Here is a 14,115-nt window from a genome sequence, read left to right as displayed (position 1 = left end):
GGTTATCCCATTACCCCATTGTTACCACAAAATAGTTGTTGGTGGTGGTAGTGGCGGCTCCTAGTTGAAAGCCTGGCGGAAGAGCTCCGTCTTGCAGGCCCTGCGGAACTGTGAGAGGTCCCGCAGGGCCCTGATCTCCTCCGGGAGCTCATTCTCCCAGGTAGGAGCCGCCACTGAAAAAGCCCTAATTACCTACTATTAGGATGGAATGCTTTTTTGTAGTATGAAAAAGCAGGCTTCCAAAAATACTTCAAGCAGGCTGAGAGCAGCACTACTAAAGGTCTGGGACTCTATACACAAAAACTTTTATACCAAAAGATCGAGATTAATAATACCTTTAGAGGCATTTACTTTACCAAATGTGTACGTGGGAGAAGAACCGCTAAGATACCAGGACATTTTGGACAAAAAAGACAACCTGAAATTACCAGAACAGTTATCCTGGTGGAAGAAAGCGCAATTGGAATCAATATATTTAAAGGACAAGAGGCTAGGTTTTAATAATAAAATAACTGAGTTGGAAGAAACTATATTAACATCAGAAAATAGTGATAAAGAAATTATATAAGATTATATTAGATGATGTGATGACAGATGAAATGGTGAAAAAAAATATGATTGCATGGGCCCAGAATATCGGGCGTAATATTAACTTGGAGGAGTGGGAACAGATTTGGTTGAAAAACATTAAATTGACTAATGCTGTCATTGCTGTGTCATATAAAGAGAATATGTATAAGATGTTTTATAGGTGGTATATTACACCAGATAGACTAGCTAAACAAAATGCTAATTGCTCAGATAAATGTTGGAAATGTAAGAATAAGACTGGTTCATTTTATCATATGTGGTGGCAATGTGATGTTACAAAAAGGTTTTAGAAATGGGTACATGAAATAATACAAAAAATAATAAGAACAAAGGTCCTATTTACTCCAGAGATATTGTTACTGAATATATTTCCGAAAGACTTTGATAAAGCAGATAGGTATTTGATTGTTCACTTGTCGACAGCTGCAAGGATTTTATATGCTAAATACTGGAAAACAATGGAGACTCCAACAAAACAAGAATATGTGAATAAACTGTTTGAAACGGCTGAGAATGACAAACTGGCATTGGAGATGAGAGCTGGAACAGAATGGACTTTTCAAAAAACTTGGAAGAGATTTTATGACTGGTATAATATAAGCGTAATAACTTGATGGAAATTTGAGAATGCAGAAAAGATAAAGCTAGTAAAATAGACAATGAGATTAGAAATGTAACAAATAGATAATTGAAGAATAGAATATGGAATAAGCTTCCTGCTATATGTTTTATGTTTGTTAGTGGTAGTTATGCGTTGTCTGTTTTCATGTATGTTTGTAGTGTATAAGGAAAGAAAAATAATAAAAGTGTACCTTCGGGTATTTTAAAAGAAAGAAAGAAAGAAAACCTCAACAAATACCACCCCCCAAAACCCCAGAAGTTTGTTTTGAAAACAAATCTTTAGCCAGACAATATAAATTTTGGGAGGTTATACCAAATATGTGTGGTATTTGCAACAGATACCCATCTCTAGTTCGAAAGCAAGAAATTGCAAGTAGATAAATAGGTACCACTTCGGTGGGAAGGGAACAGCGTTCCGTGCACCTTGGTGTTTAGTCAGGCCGGCCACATGACCACGGAAACGTCTTGGGACAGCGCTGGCTCTTCGGCTTTGAAACGGAGATGAGCACCACAACCCTAGAGTCGGAATCGACTGGCTTTCGAGCAAGGGAACCTTTACCTTTACCTTTTACTCCAGTACTGTATCTTTACTGAATCTAAAATATTAGTATACTGGCCTGATTCCATGAGTGTTAAATTGGAAGCCCAATAAAACCTGACCTATCAAAATCACACAGTGCAGACATTCATTTATTTTTTTTCCCAAACAAGTATAGATATTAAGATGTTCCACTTGAATTGGTAGAAGTCAGACAGAAGAACCTCTTCCCCAAAGAGGTTATGCTCAGAAACAGAGGACATGGTCCTCAACTGCCTTGCCAGAAGAATACTTATACCCAGCAGATCTGCACACATGCCGCGCTGACTCGGCCAGAAATTTCAAGGAGAACAAGGAATGAAATATGCAAGGTGCTGTAAACGACGACTAAGGCCTCCCTGATGTAAGCCAAAAAAATTTAACACTCACAGCAACAGAAGGCAGCTACTTCTACTACTGGCCTCTTACAGAGAAATCACTGGAGATTAAAAAAATTCAGAGGCTGGCTGGAAGCCTAGAATTACCTTTACCTTTTATAAGAAGCAGAATCTCCCTGTGACGGGAAAGATGCCCCATTTCTAGAAGCCACACAAACAGCCACATCACACAGCTTTGCGTGACCATCTTGGTTTTCAGGCAATGGGCTGAGAATTAGCTATTGATAATCAGAGGTCATTTCATAGAAAAAGAGGTGCAGGAGTTCATTAGCATAACTTATTTGCATATGCCACACACCCTGACATCACCGGTAGTGTGTCAGAAGGCGACACCCACCGCTCAGGCTCCACTGGAGTGTTTTAGATTGCTAGCTATTGGGGGGGGGGAGGGCCGATCTGCCCTCACAGAGGAGGGAGAGCTTGTACCTGAATAAAACTTGATCTTAAAGGTGCCACTGGACTGTTTTGGATTGCTAGCTATGGGGGGGAGGGGAACGTGCAGATCTGCTCTCACAGGGGAGGAAAAGCTCGTACCTGAAGGCGGGCCGGGGGGGGGGCCTCTGCAACTTACCTGGCTGCTTCTTGCGCCTCATGGCCCAATTGAGGGCTGCTGGGAGCAGGGGGAGGGGGCTTGTTGCATGTGCCCACCCCCTGGGCTCCTTACTGCCAGAGCTCCGCTCCTGTGCGCTCCCGCAGGAAATGACTCCTGCTGATAATTACCCCCTGCAAGCCTCTTAGCTACTGTCCAGCTCTGAGCACTCTTTGGCATTCCTAAGTGCTCCGCCCTAACATGGATGGCCCAGACTGGCCGGATCGCCTCCACTCCTGGAAGCTAAGCAAGGTCGGTCCCGGTTAATTCTTGGATGGGAAACCTCCCAAGAAAGTCCAAGGTTGGTATGCAGAGGCAAGCAATGGCAACCTCTCTCTTTTCATCTCTACCCTTGAAACCTCTGCATGGTTGCCGTAAGTCAGCTGCTACCTGATGGCACTTTCCACCTTCAAGTATTTGTCAGCTACAGCATGCTGAGAACCTGTGCAACTGATGCAAGGGAAAGTCAGTTTGGCTGGAAGCAATGTGACAAATGAGCCACGGGACAATGAACTTTGCTGTAGTCTTAATTATATAGTGTCAGAGCCTTTTAACCCTGAACTGGGGGGGATACAGGACAGGAGGACTACTTCATGCATGGCCTTTCTATCATGTGCATATGCCGTATATGTTAAAATACAGAAGACTACACTCCAAGACAGGCCTGCAACATGGATACAAGTGGCAAGGAGTTCCCATTTTGCTGTGACTTTCTGTGGCAGGTACCTACACAGGAAACATGTTATACTTGGAAAATTTATGAAGCCAAATATTGAGAATCCAACACTGTCAAACCTGACTTGGGTTTAAAATGTTTTAAATAAACTCAGTGATTTCTTCAGCAATTTTTGATTCTTATGTTATTTTACCCAGACATGCACCAGCTGCTTGGGTTTAATGATTACCTGTGGGGCAGGGAAGGGGGGGGGGATGTAATACGTCGCTTCACTTCTCATGTGGCAAGTCCCAAGTGTCTTTGAGAGTTTCCACAAGCTTCCATCTCATTTGCTCAAGTTTCCACAAGCTTCCATCTCATTTGCTCCTTTCTTAGCTTTTATTCTAATTTACCCATAGCCAGCAGGTAAACTGCTTTCTCTTTAGAGAAGCAACGAGCAGAAGTTGAGTCTCTCTTTTGAGATCTGTACACCGTCAATCCTGACCGGCAAACGGTCTCTCTTCAAAATGCAGCAGAATGAAAAAACAAGGACACATACCATTCAGACTCAGTTCTGAAAGTCACGGTGTTCCAGTTCCTTCTGGGGTATTCCCAGCTGACCAAGGGAAGTCCACCGGACTATCAACAGAATTAACACCACTCCACCCTCAGTGCAAGCCCATTCATTGCTCAACAGAGGGTAAACAGTTCCTTTCTACCGCTAGCCTTGCTGGGAGGAGGCCTTTTCACCAGAGACTCCAGCCTCTCTCACAGGGTCACCAGATCACCACTAAAGCATGGCCAGATCCAACTGGCTGTGCATCTGGACGGACCTCACCAGGCCCGAGTTTAAAACAAACATGTTCTTTGTCCTCGTTGCGTGGGTTGGGCTCACCCCCAGACCATTACGATTTTAAAGGCATCGTTTCAAATCATTCTCAATGGTTCCACTATTTGCAGAGGACATACAGGGGAAAACCAAGCTCAGGGCAAGAATATGCAGACAGGGACTGGCACAGTCCTCAGTGGCTCAAACTGAATTATATGGAACAAAGTAAGGAAGCTGCAGACGTAGATGCAGACGGCAGGGATGCAGATACCCTCAGCCCAGACCCTGCACTGGAAACCAAGGGATGACGTGCCTAAAATATCTCAGGCCAAGGAGCACTTGGATCTAGCTCAGGGGTCCACAGCTTGGTGCCCATGGCCCACCACCTTTTTTGGTACTTACCAAGTGTTTTTAGAAAGTAGGTGGGGCCAGATGGGGCTCCTCCCCATCAGGGCTTCTGATTTGCCACTGAAGATCCAATTGTCTACGTAGATGAAAATAACACTGTTTCAATGGCAGCTGCCTCTACAGCATTTGTTTCATTCTCTCTTACCTCTCTTTTCCAGTGTATCTTTAACTACCTTTCTTCTCCCCTGCACCTGGGCTTCCTCTGTATAAGTGGCTGCCTCCTGTGGCAGCCAATGTGTGATTGTGCCCACCGCCCAATTCCAAATGTGCCCACAAGCTCAGAAAGGTTAGGGACCCCAGCAATGCTCCCTCTAAGCTGTGGGGTCTTGTGAGCAAAAATTCTACTTTGTCAGCTCCTGGCATTAAAGTTGTGAGCGAGCGATTTGGCTGCTGCATAAATTAGTTTGCTCTGGAGCCATCCTTCCTGAGCTAAGACAAAAATGTGTGAGCTGGAGGCTAAAAAACTGAGCTACCTCACACTAACTCAGCTTAGAGGGAACACTGGACCTCAGTATGAAAGGCTTTTGGCAGTAAAGACGAACATTCAGCCATGAATAGGACAGCTTGCCCAAACAGCTTCTTCTACATCAGAAGAATCAGAGCTATTACAGGACTTGCAACAGGCACAATTACCACAATCTCATGAGACAGTCTGAGCTACCACCAGCAGTATGCTTTGGACAGGGGATCCTATGGCACAAGACTGGGAAGGGGGCTATTAGGGGAATCCGTTATCTTCTGGCTCATCTCCTGAAAATGAAGCTTCCAAAATGGCAGACACCTTGGGAGTAGGAGGATATGATTCTACCACATCCTGGGGTCTGCGGAGTCATTCTGTACCCTACTTTTGTGGGTGGGTATGCTGAGGGGAAAGTCAAAAGCCTCGGTCGGCCTGGTGTTATTACTCCCACCAGCCAGGAAAAACAGCGGAAGAAGACCATAAAGAAACTTCCTGAATGTTATGTTTAGGACTAAAGTGATTCCTGCATGCTCCAAGAAGTGGTGAACTGCAGGCAGACCTGGCCACGCAGACTCACTCAACAGTAGCCTTGAATAGGGAAGGGCAGGAACTGAATTATGAACTGAAATTCGTCAAGAACTTTGTTCATGCCATCTCGCCCCCATGAACCTCCCACGTGGCTTTGGGAGGTTTGTGTGGGTCATGTCAACAGACACGCTGGTGCCTGTGGTGGGGCTTGAAGAAGGCATTTAAAGAGACCGTGGTCACACAGTGGCAGCAGCGCGGCTTGCAAAAGCTATTTTAAGGGGAACCTTTAAAATGGCTTTTGCAAAACACACCGCATCACAAACCACGAACCTCAAACCGGTTTGTTAAACGGAAAGGTTTGTGAGACCCCATGAACCTTCACGAACCTCCATTTCCCCAGTTTCTGCCCATCCCTAATCTTGAATACTGTAATACGCTGTATGCAGGGATGCCCTTGAAAGTAACTCAAGCTTCAGCCGATGCCGATCACAGCAGCCCATTTGTGTCCCATCATTCACTGCAGGGAACCTATTACACCAATTTTGAGGTTCCTACATTGGTTGCTATTTCTTTCCAGATCCTGTTGAAAGTGCCGGCACTTACTATTAAAGCCCTTCATGACCTGGACACAGGCACCTGAAGAACCCCCCCCCCCCTCCCAGGCAGCAATGCCACACTTCTCAACAGGGCCTTCTCTCTGTTTCCCCTCCACTGCCAGGGGCAATCAGCCATTGCCTGGGACCAAGCATTCTCATTTGCTACCCCACTCCCTTGGAAAAGCTTCGTGAGAGAGGCAAGGAAGAGTCCCCCTTGCAGATCTACCTTACGAAGAAGATCCAGTACGCTGATGACACCCAGCTCTTCCTCCTGTTGGATAAACAACCGGTAGTGGCTCTCTCTTCTCTGACCCAGTGCCTGGACTCTGTGCTTCAATGGCCGAGGCAGAGCCGGTTGAAAATCTGTCCAAGACTGAAGTGATGTGGCTGGGTAAGACTAGGCCTGTGGAGGGACTGCAGTTTCGGGCTCTGGATGGGGTCCAGCTCTCATTAGTGGACTCTCTGTGAAGAGTCTGGGGGTTTCCTCTTACCTTGGACAAGCAGGTGTCCACAGCTGCAAGGCAGGCTTTTTTCTATCCACCCCAGGCCTGTCAGCTGGCCCCCTATCTGTCCTAGCCAGACCTGGCCACAGCGAGTCATGCCACAGTCACATCCAGAATAGACTACCGCAATTTGCTCTATGCAGGGCTGCCCTTGAAGGCACTTGAGAGACTTTAGGATGTCCAAGATGCAGCTGCCAGGCTTCTGACTGTTAACATCTTGGTCTTCATACATACAGCCTTAGTTGAAGCAGCTGCGTTGGCTGCCTATTGGTTTCCAGGTCAAATTCATGGTGCTGTTTTTGACCTTTAAACCCCAAAAAAGTCTGGGACCATCATACCTGAGAGACTGTCTCTCCCTTTATGACCCTGTGGCCTACTGGTGCTGCTGGGTCCTTGGGTCACATGTTCAGTGTCCACCAGGGTGATATGACCCTGTGCTCATCATCTTGTCTGGTGCTGCAGGGTCCTTGGGTCACATGTTCAGTGTCCACCAGGGTGAGGGCTTTTTCAATTGTAGCCCTGTCCTGGTGGACTGCCCTCTCAGATGAGACCTGAGCCCTATGGGGCCTCCCTATGTTCTGCAGGGCCTATAAGGCCAAGCTTTACTGACAGGTTAAGTGTATTTAGGGAGGGAGGGTAATGCTGGATCCACCGCTATCATTGTAAACTGTTTGCTGCTTGTACTCTGTATTTTATTCTGTTTTAACTATATTTATTACCTCTGTTTTTATACTGCTATGAACTGCTCTCAGCCCACCTTTGTGGGGGAGTAGATCAATTGAAATAATAAATAAAACAAATAAGAACTCTTTAAGAGGGTATTATGGCAGAGTTTGTTCTTGGGATTAAAACAGTGTTTTGGTGGCTAGGATACTGACCTAGGGCATACATCAGATTTATAGCTGGCACTGCATGTATGCATTGCTGCATGTTAATCTTGTTTTCAAATGGTATATCATGGATGTTTTTCTATTGCTATCGGTGCTGGGGGGAAAGGCAAGCATTCAAACGTTCTCAGTAGAATAGCCTCTTATGTTTCCACCAAGATGGCGCCATTTGGAAAAGCATCTTTACTTGAGAAAACAAAGGCAAAAGATTCCATAGCCCCCGGCTAACGACTGATGGCAAGTCCCTTTATGGGGCGCTCTCAGGAGCCCTGCCGTCTACTGCCCAGGGACAGCAAGGAGGACAAAAGCCCCTCCCCCCCTCCAGGTGACCCCATCTCTTGAAGAGTGCGGCTTCCTATCTGGCTAAGATGCCGTCACCATTGACCGACTGCCCCATCCCATGAGAGAAAAGAAACAGTCTTACTCATGCTATTTGTTACAAGTCTGTACAGCAACTCATATTGCCCTGTTGACCGACGCATGCTGTAAACTCCCCAAAACACACAGCACAGAAAGTTATCTGGCAGCAATTCCTCTGTCTGAATAGCTCTCACAATATGAACTGTTGCCTATTTTCTATTTAGAATAAAGTTGAAGACACAGTGCACTGAATTCAGATAGGTTATACACCCGCCATGTTATTGAGATGGTAAGTAATACCTTCCATGTCACTAACCAGATTGTCCACAATTACACAGAGACCTTTCAGCTTCCATGGATATCAGAACACCTGGGTACAGGTGTTCCTTGTACATTAATTTCCAATCAATAAAACATTATTTATTTTACCCTTGGGCTGGTTAATGGGAGCTCTGTCAAAGGGAAAGATCTCTGTAGACATAGGTAGTAGATCCTCGCTAGTACCCCACCTCTCGCTGAGGCCTGCCATTTAGCTAAATTCCCCCAGAAACTGAAGGCAGCAATTCAGCTTCTTAAATCTACACTGGTAAGTTTTGTTTTTTAAAAAATCCAATAATTGGCAACATACAATTCCATTCAAACACACCTAGCTATCATTACTGATGCTGGCAACATGGTCACAGAGAGGATAAGAAGCCCCTTATTTTGAAGAATGCTCAAAATTTCAAGGGTTATCATCCAGGTAATCAAAATCCCATACATACTGTCATGGATACAACCAGAAATATAGGAGAACAGTTGCTGGCCTTGACTAAAAATAGGGCTTGTTAGGTATGTATGCCTATGTTTGAACCAGGCCTGACCAGAATCATCTGGAACAACACACACACAGATCAAAGAAATGTTCATTTACATAACAATGACATGCCTGGTTAAATCTCAAGAGACCACAGACCAAAAATGCCTGTAGGATAACCAATAAACTGAGAAAAAGAAGACTAGAAAACTGTGTTATTGCAGCAGAATAAACTGCCCTAGCTACATTCTGGGTTCTCGAGCCTGTAAATATGGCTGTTAAGACTGTTATGTGCAAAATCTGCATAAAGCTTACACTGGTCAACCTACGTTTTATGAGCCTATGTTTTATTGGCCTTACCCCATTTAGAAGTTCAAGACAGCAAGCGTGGAAGGTACCAGAGAACAGCAAGGCCTTAAAGGAGGGGGAGAGTGTTGCACATGATACTGCAAGATTCACTGGCACCACTTCTCAAGTCAGCTCAGTTTCGACTTCCTTTCTGCCCCGTCAAGTGTTCTAGCAATACCATTGTTTCCAAGTATCTTGTTTTCAAGATACTTTTGCATGACCTTGTGATCTCCAGCCCAAGTTTATTTGGTGACAACATAATGTGGCTTTTTTTACACTGACCTTTAGGTAAAGGTTTCCCTTGCTCAAAAGCTAGTTGAATCCGACTCTAGGGGGCGGTGCTCAACTCCATTTCCAAATCGAAGAGACAGCGCTATCCAAAGACGTTTCCATGGTCATGTGGCCAGCGTGACTGGATGCAGAGGCGCATGGAACGCCGTTACCTTCCCACCAAAGCAGGACCTATTTATCTACTTGCAATTTCTTGCTTTCGAACTGCTAGGTTGGCAGGAACTGAGGCCAGAGACGGGAACTCACTCCGTCACGCGGCACTCGGGTCTCGAACTGCCGAGTTACAGACCTTCTCATGCCCAAATTACCAATCAGTTCTCACTTATTGTCCTATTTGTTAGATATGTTTGCTTCACTTTGGCACAATGTGGGCTTTTATAATTATTGTTCTGATCTTGTGGCATGACCTGCCAGCAAGTGTTAAGAAAGTCTGTGAGGTGGTTCTCAATAACGAGTCTTTGGCTGAATCTGTGGGACTGTATTTTTCTCCTGCCCATGTTTTTGCCGTTGGTTATTGTTGTGATTTTATTTTTAATCTGTACTTTTAAGTTTCGGGCTTTGAAGACATTTATCGTGAGCCACCTTGGACCACTTTTAAGAAAGGTGAGATAAAAGTATTTTAAGGTAGATATTTTTGTGCTACCCTTTAGCCTATTTGGGATTTAGCCTATTTGAGATTTAACTCCAAAAACAAACACACACCAAGCATGGGAAAGTTCCAGGTTAAAGCTCTCTTCTCCCTGCTTCCCAAGGAAGCGGAAAGAGAAGTGTAGAACTTCACGGAAAGAGAAGTGTAGAACTTCTTTAAGTGTAGAACTTCACCTACAAAAGTGTACAACAGCCATTCATTCCTCCGGAAAAAAGCAAACTTGCTCCCTGTCTCTGGTGAAATTATTGTCCTCTTCACCTGCAACCTACCAAAGTTTCCAACTGCAGTCAGAACCAGTGTTCCCTCTAAGTTGAGTTTGTGTGAGCTAGCGCACAGTTTTTTAGCCTCCGGCTCACGCATTTTTGTCTTAGCTCAGGAAGGATGGATCCAGAGCAAACTGATTTATGCTGGAGCCAAATTGCTCACTCACAACCTTAATGCCAGTAGCTCACAAAGCAGAATTTTTGCTCACAGTACCCCACAGCTTAGAGGGAGCATTGGTCAGAACCCAATAGGAGCTGTTGACAACTAAGCCTGTTTGTCTCTGCATATATCCATCCTCACTTTGGTTCTGTTTTAGCCATGCTTGAGCATGAAACATACAGATGCTTACTATTTATGTGAAACAGTCAAGCATTATGTTATTCCAGTCCCCCCCCCAGAAAAGCCTATAAAAGGTAGATCAGAACTATTATTCTCCCCCTACCCCTATACCCCATAGCCCAGCTGCGACACAAATCAGAGACTGGGTGGCCCACACTTTTAACCACCGTGCCTTATGAGGTCCCTCCCTGAACCCTGCCCTCCACAGGCTGAGAGTTGGCAACCACGTGTGGGGGGAGGGCGGGATATAAATCCAATAATAAATAAATAAACCCTACGGAAGAATGTCTGGTTTCCCAATTCAACTGCAGGTAATAACAGATGGATATCACTGGCATTTCTAGAGAAAACTGAGCAACCATGAAGCAGATCCTCATCCTGCTCCACCCTTCTTCTTCAGAAAGGGAGCAGCTGTGTCATGGCACGACCATGAGATGCTGTAACACAAGAGAGTAACATATGACATCATTACTTACGATTGTTGTGGTCCAGTTCCAGAGCAGCTCCCTATAAATAAGTCTTTAACCCGGTTAAAGGAGGCAAGACAAGCCCAGGCAGGGATTACTCATCCCGCCCCTGCAATTCATGAAAGCACCTTAGCTACTATATTTAACATGAGCATCTTCCTCAATGACCCAACAAGTGCCCGGAATATCATGCTCGGATGTGCTTCGTTTCTTTGCTGCAACACCATCAGCGAAAGGTGTGGAAATTCAACTCCACCCTCGGGAAAGGGGAAGAGGGGGGTTGGCCAAGAAACATGCTCATGACGCTGCCCTCTGCTTATCATAAACTGTACATGACTTTCTGTTCAAAGGGGACACAGTGGAACTGCACCCAATTCAGGAGGGTGTGGAGCAAGAAGAAGCTAATGTTCAGCCAGGAATATTACCTTTCACAAGTACCAGGGACAAGAGCCAAAGAATGCCCTCAAATATGGAGATAAATCTTGTCAAGAACACATAGAACAGCCCCAGGGGCGAGTTACCAGTTTCTCACAATTGTAAGAGTGTACCATCAAAGAATACTCATCCAGCATTTGCTGTACTAGAGGAACACTGCTATGCAGCAATCACACTGCTAGTTAGGCATTTTGTACGTATTTTCAATTTTTTTTGTAATCCCGTCTTTCTTCCAAGACACGCAGGGCAGCACAGGTACTGCGCTCTTTTCTCTCAACAATCCTGTGTGGAAGGCTGAGCCAAAAATGACTGAACTTCACAATCTCCTATCCCCCCCCCAACAACAACAACGACAAACTCCGTCAGGAGAACTGATGAATGCTTTCAGTTTTGCTTTCCCTAGTGGGCTACCAGCCCATCGCCTCCAGCCACAGGCAGCCCTTGTGCTGTGTAGTGACTGGAGTGTCAGACAAGGATCTGGGAGACCCAGGTTCGAATCCCCCCTCTGCCATGGAAGCTTCCTGGATGACCTTACGTCAATCACCCACTCACAACCTCACCGGGTTTCTGAGAGGACAGAATGCAAGAGAGGAGAACAAAGTAAGTTGGCTAAGATCCCCCTTGGGGAGAAAAGCAGGGTAGAAACAAAGTAAATGTGCATCCATCTTTTTCCAGCTACCTCAAGCAGGTACCTGGAGCAAGTATACGACTACATCATCAACTAAGCCTACTCAGTCATTCTCACCCAAACTTGTAAGCAAGCACACATCAAGTTTAAAAAAGGATTCCATCCTCAGCACTCCTCAAGTCTCATGCCTTCCCCCTCCCCACTGGCGCTAAAAGCACTTAATATATACTCAGTGCAGTCCAGAGGAAACACAACAAGGAGTCCCACGGGTTCCTTCGAGGGTATGGATCAGAGGCAGCATCAGCTTTTGCCCCCCTAGACAGAGATGTGAAGGAACACAGGGCAACACCCCATCCCACAAAGTGGGTTCCGGCCCAGAGGAGAAGCTCCCGCCCCTATTTGCTCCCCTATATTATCCTCTCGACAATCTTGCGAGGTAGGACGGATCGAGGAGGCTTGGCTCAAGATCACCCAAGGAGGATGGAGGGTGTGTGACCTGGACTCACCTCCAGGACCCGCATCTCCCTTGGTGCCTCCTGCATCTCACAGCCCTTGGGCCTCTGTGCTTCAGGATCCAACCCCCCCACCACCACACCACACACACACGCACAAAAACCCTAACAAGGCAGACTCTGTTGCACAAAAGAATGGCGCCAGAGCAAAAGGGAAAGCGAGAGAGAGAGAAAGAAGTTCATCCTTCGAGGGGCCTCCCCGTTTGAGCTTCCCCTGCCAGCGAACCCCTGCTAGCCTTGAGGCCACCCAAGATACCTGTCCCCTTCCACCGCAAGGCTTGGGTTGCCAGCTCCAGGTCGGGAAATTCCTGGAGATCTGGGGATGGAGCCTGGGGAGGGACGGGGGGGTACTATTTGGTTCGAGTGGGTCTAAGGCCGGAGAGTCCACCTTCCGAAGCATCCTTCAGGCGAACGGGTGGCTTGGAGATGCGCGGCGCTAACGTGGGACACCCCCCCAGGCCCCACCTGGAGGTTGGCATCGCTACGCCTGCGGCAACCCCTCACCACCACCCCGCAGCTCCCGCTCCGGGCGACCGCGGTCAAGGGAGCTCGTGGGAACGCCGCCACCGACAGGGCAGCTCGCTCCCCGCAGCCCCCCCCCTTTCCCCGCGCCGCAGGAGAAGGGCGCCCCCCCTCCCGTCTCCCTCAGAGGGGAGAATAACGGCCGCCGGCCTCAGGCGCGGCCAGCCCCCCGCTCCCTCACCTGCCCGCCTCACGAAGTCGCCTCAGCCGTCAGCCAAGCACCGAATGACGGGTCCAGCCTGCGCGCGCCTCCCTCCCTCTCTCGCGCCCGGCCCCGCCCCCTCCCCCCACCTTTAGATCGCACGAGCGCAGCGACCGCCTTGACGTCACGCCAAGGGGCGGGGCCGACCGCCGGGAGGAGGGGGGCGCCGCGGCGACGTCACTGCGCGTCCAAAGGTGAGCGGCGCATGTGTCGGGGGGGGGCGCTGCTCTTCTCCCCTCCCCTTCTTGGGAACGGGGGTCACGTGTTCGGGCTCTGGCGCGTGTGAATGCGCGCCGCGCGCGCAGTCCGTCTAGTTCGCCTCTTGCGCGCGCGCGCGCGCTTGGTGGCGGTCCTCCCCTGCCTCGCTGAGCCAAAGCACGTCCTCGGTGGCTCCGCGCAGGCGCGCGCGCGCTGGTTGCAGGCTGGAGTTAACACCTGTCTGGGCAGCGCCCGGGTCGCAGGTTTTGAAAGAGCCTCCTCCGGGCCGAGAATGTCCAGCCACTGTTCCCTCTAAGCTGAGTTAATGTGAGCCGGCTCACAGTTCTTTGGCCTCCGGCGCACACCTTTTTGTCTCAGCTCAGGAAGGATGTGGCTCCAGAGCAGACTAATTGATGCGGGAGCCAAAGCTCCTAACTCAAATGCCAGTGGCTCACAAAGTAG

General features: G+C 47.6%; 1 protein-coding gene across 1 annotated transcript in view; it reads right to left on the bottom strand.

Annotated features, from left to right (window-relative positions):
* CYSTM1 (cysteine-rich transmembrane module containing 1) overlaps positions 1-13,551 on the bottom strand; it is a gene marked incomplete at its 3' end in the record, with an annotated part of 53,438 nt that extends 39,887 nt beyond the window's left edge. The window contains exon 1 of the mRNA XM_015422312.1: positions 13,435-13,551. The remainder of the gene's footprint in view (positions 1-13,434) is intronic.
* Positions 13,552-14,115: the final 564 nt, after the last annotated feature.

The sequence above is a fragment of the Gekko japonicus genome, unplaced genomic scaffold, assembly GCF_001447785.1.
Source record: "Gekko japonicus isolate JY-2015 unplaced genomic scaffold, Gekko_japonicus_V1.1 scaffold738, whole genome shotgun sequence".
NCBI classification, from domain to species: domain Eukaryota; kingdom Metazoa; phylum Chordata; class Lepidosauria; order Squamata; family Gekkonidae; genus Gekko; species Gekko japonicus.
This window is presented reverse-complemented; position numbering and strand designations above follow the sequence as displayed.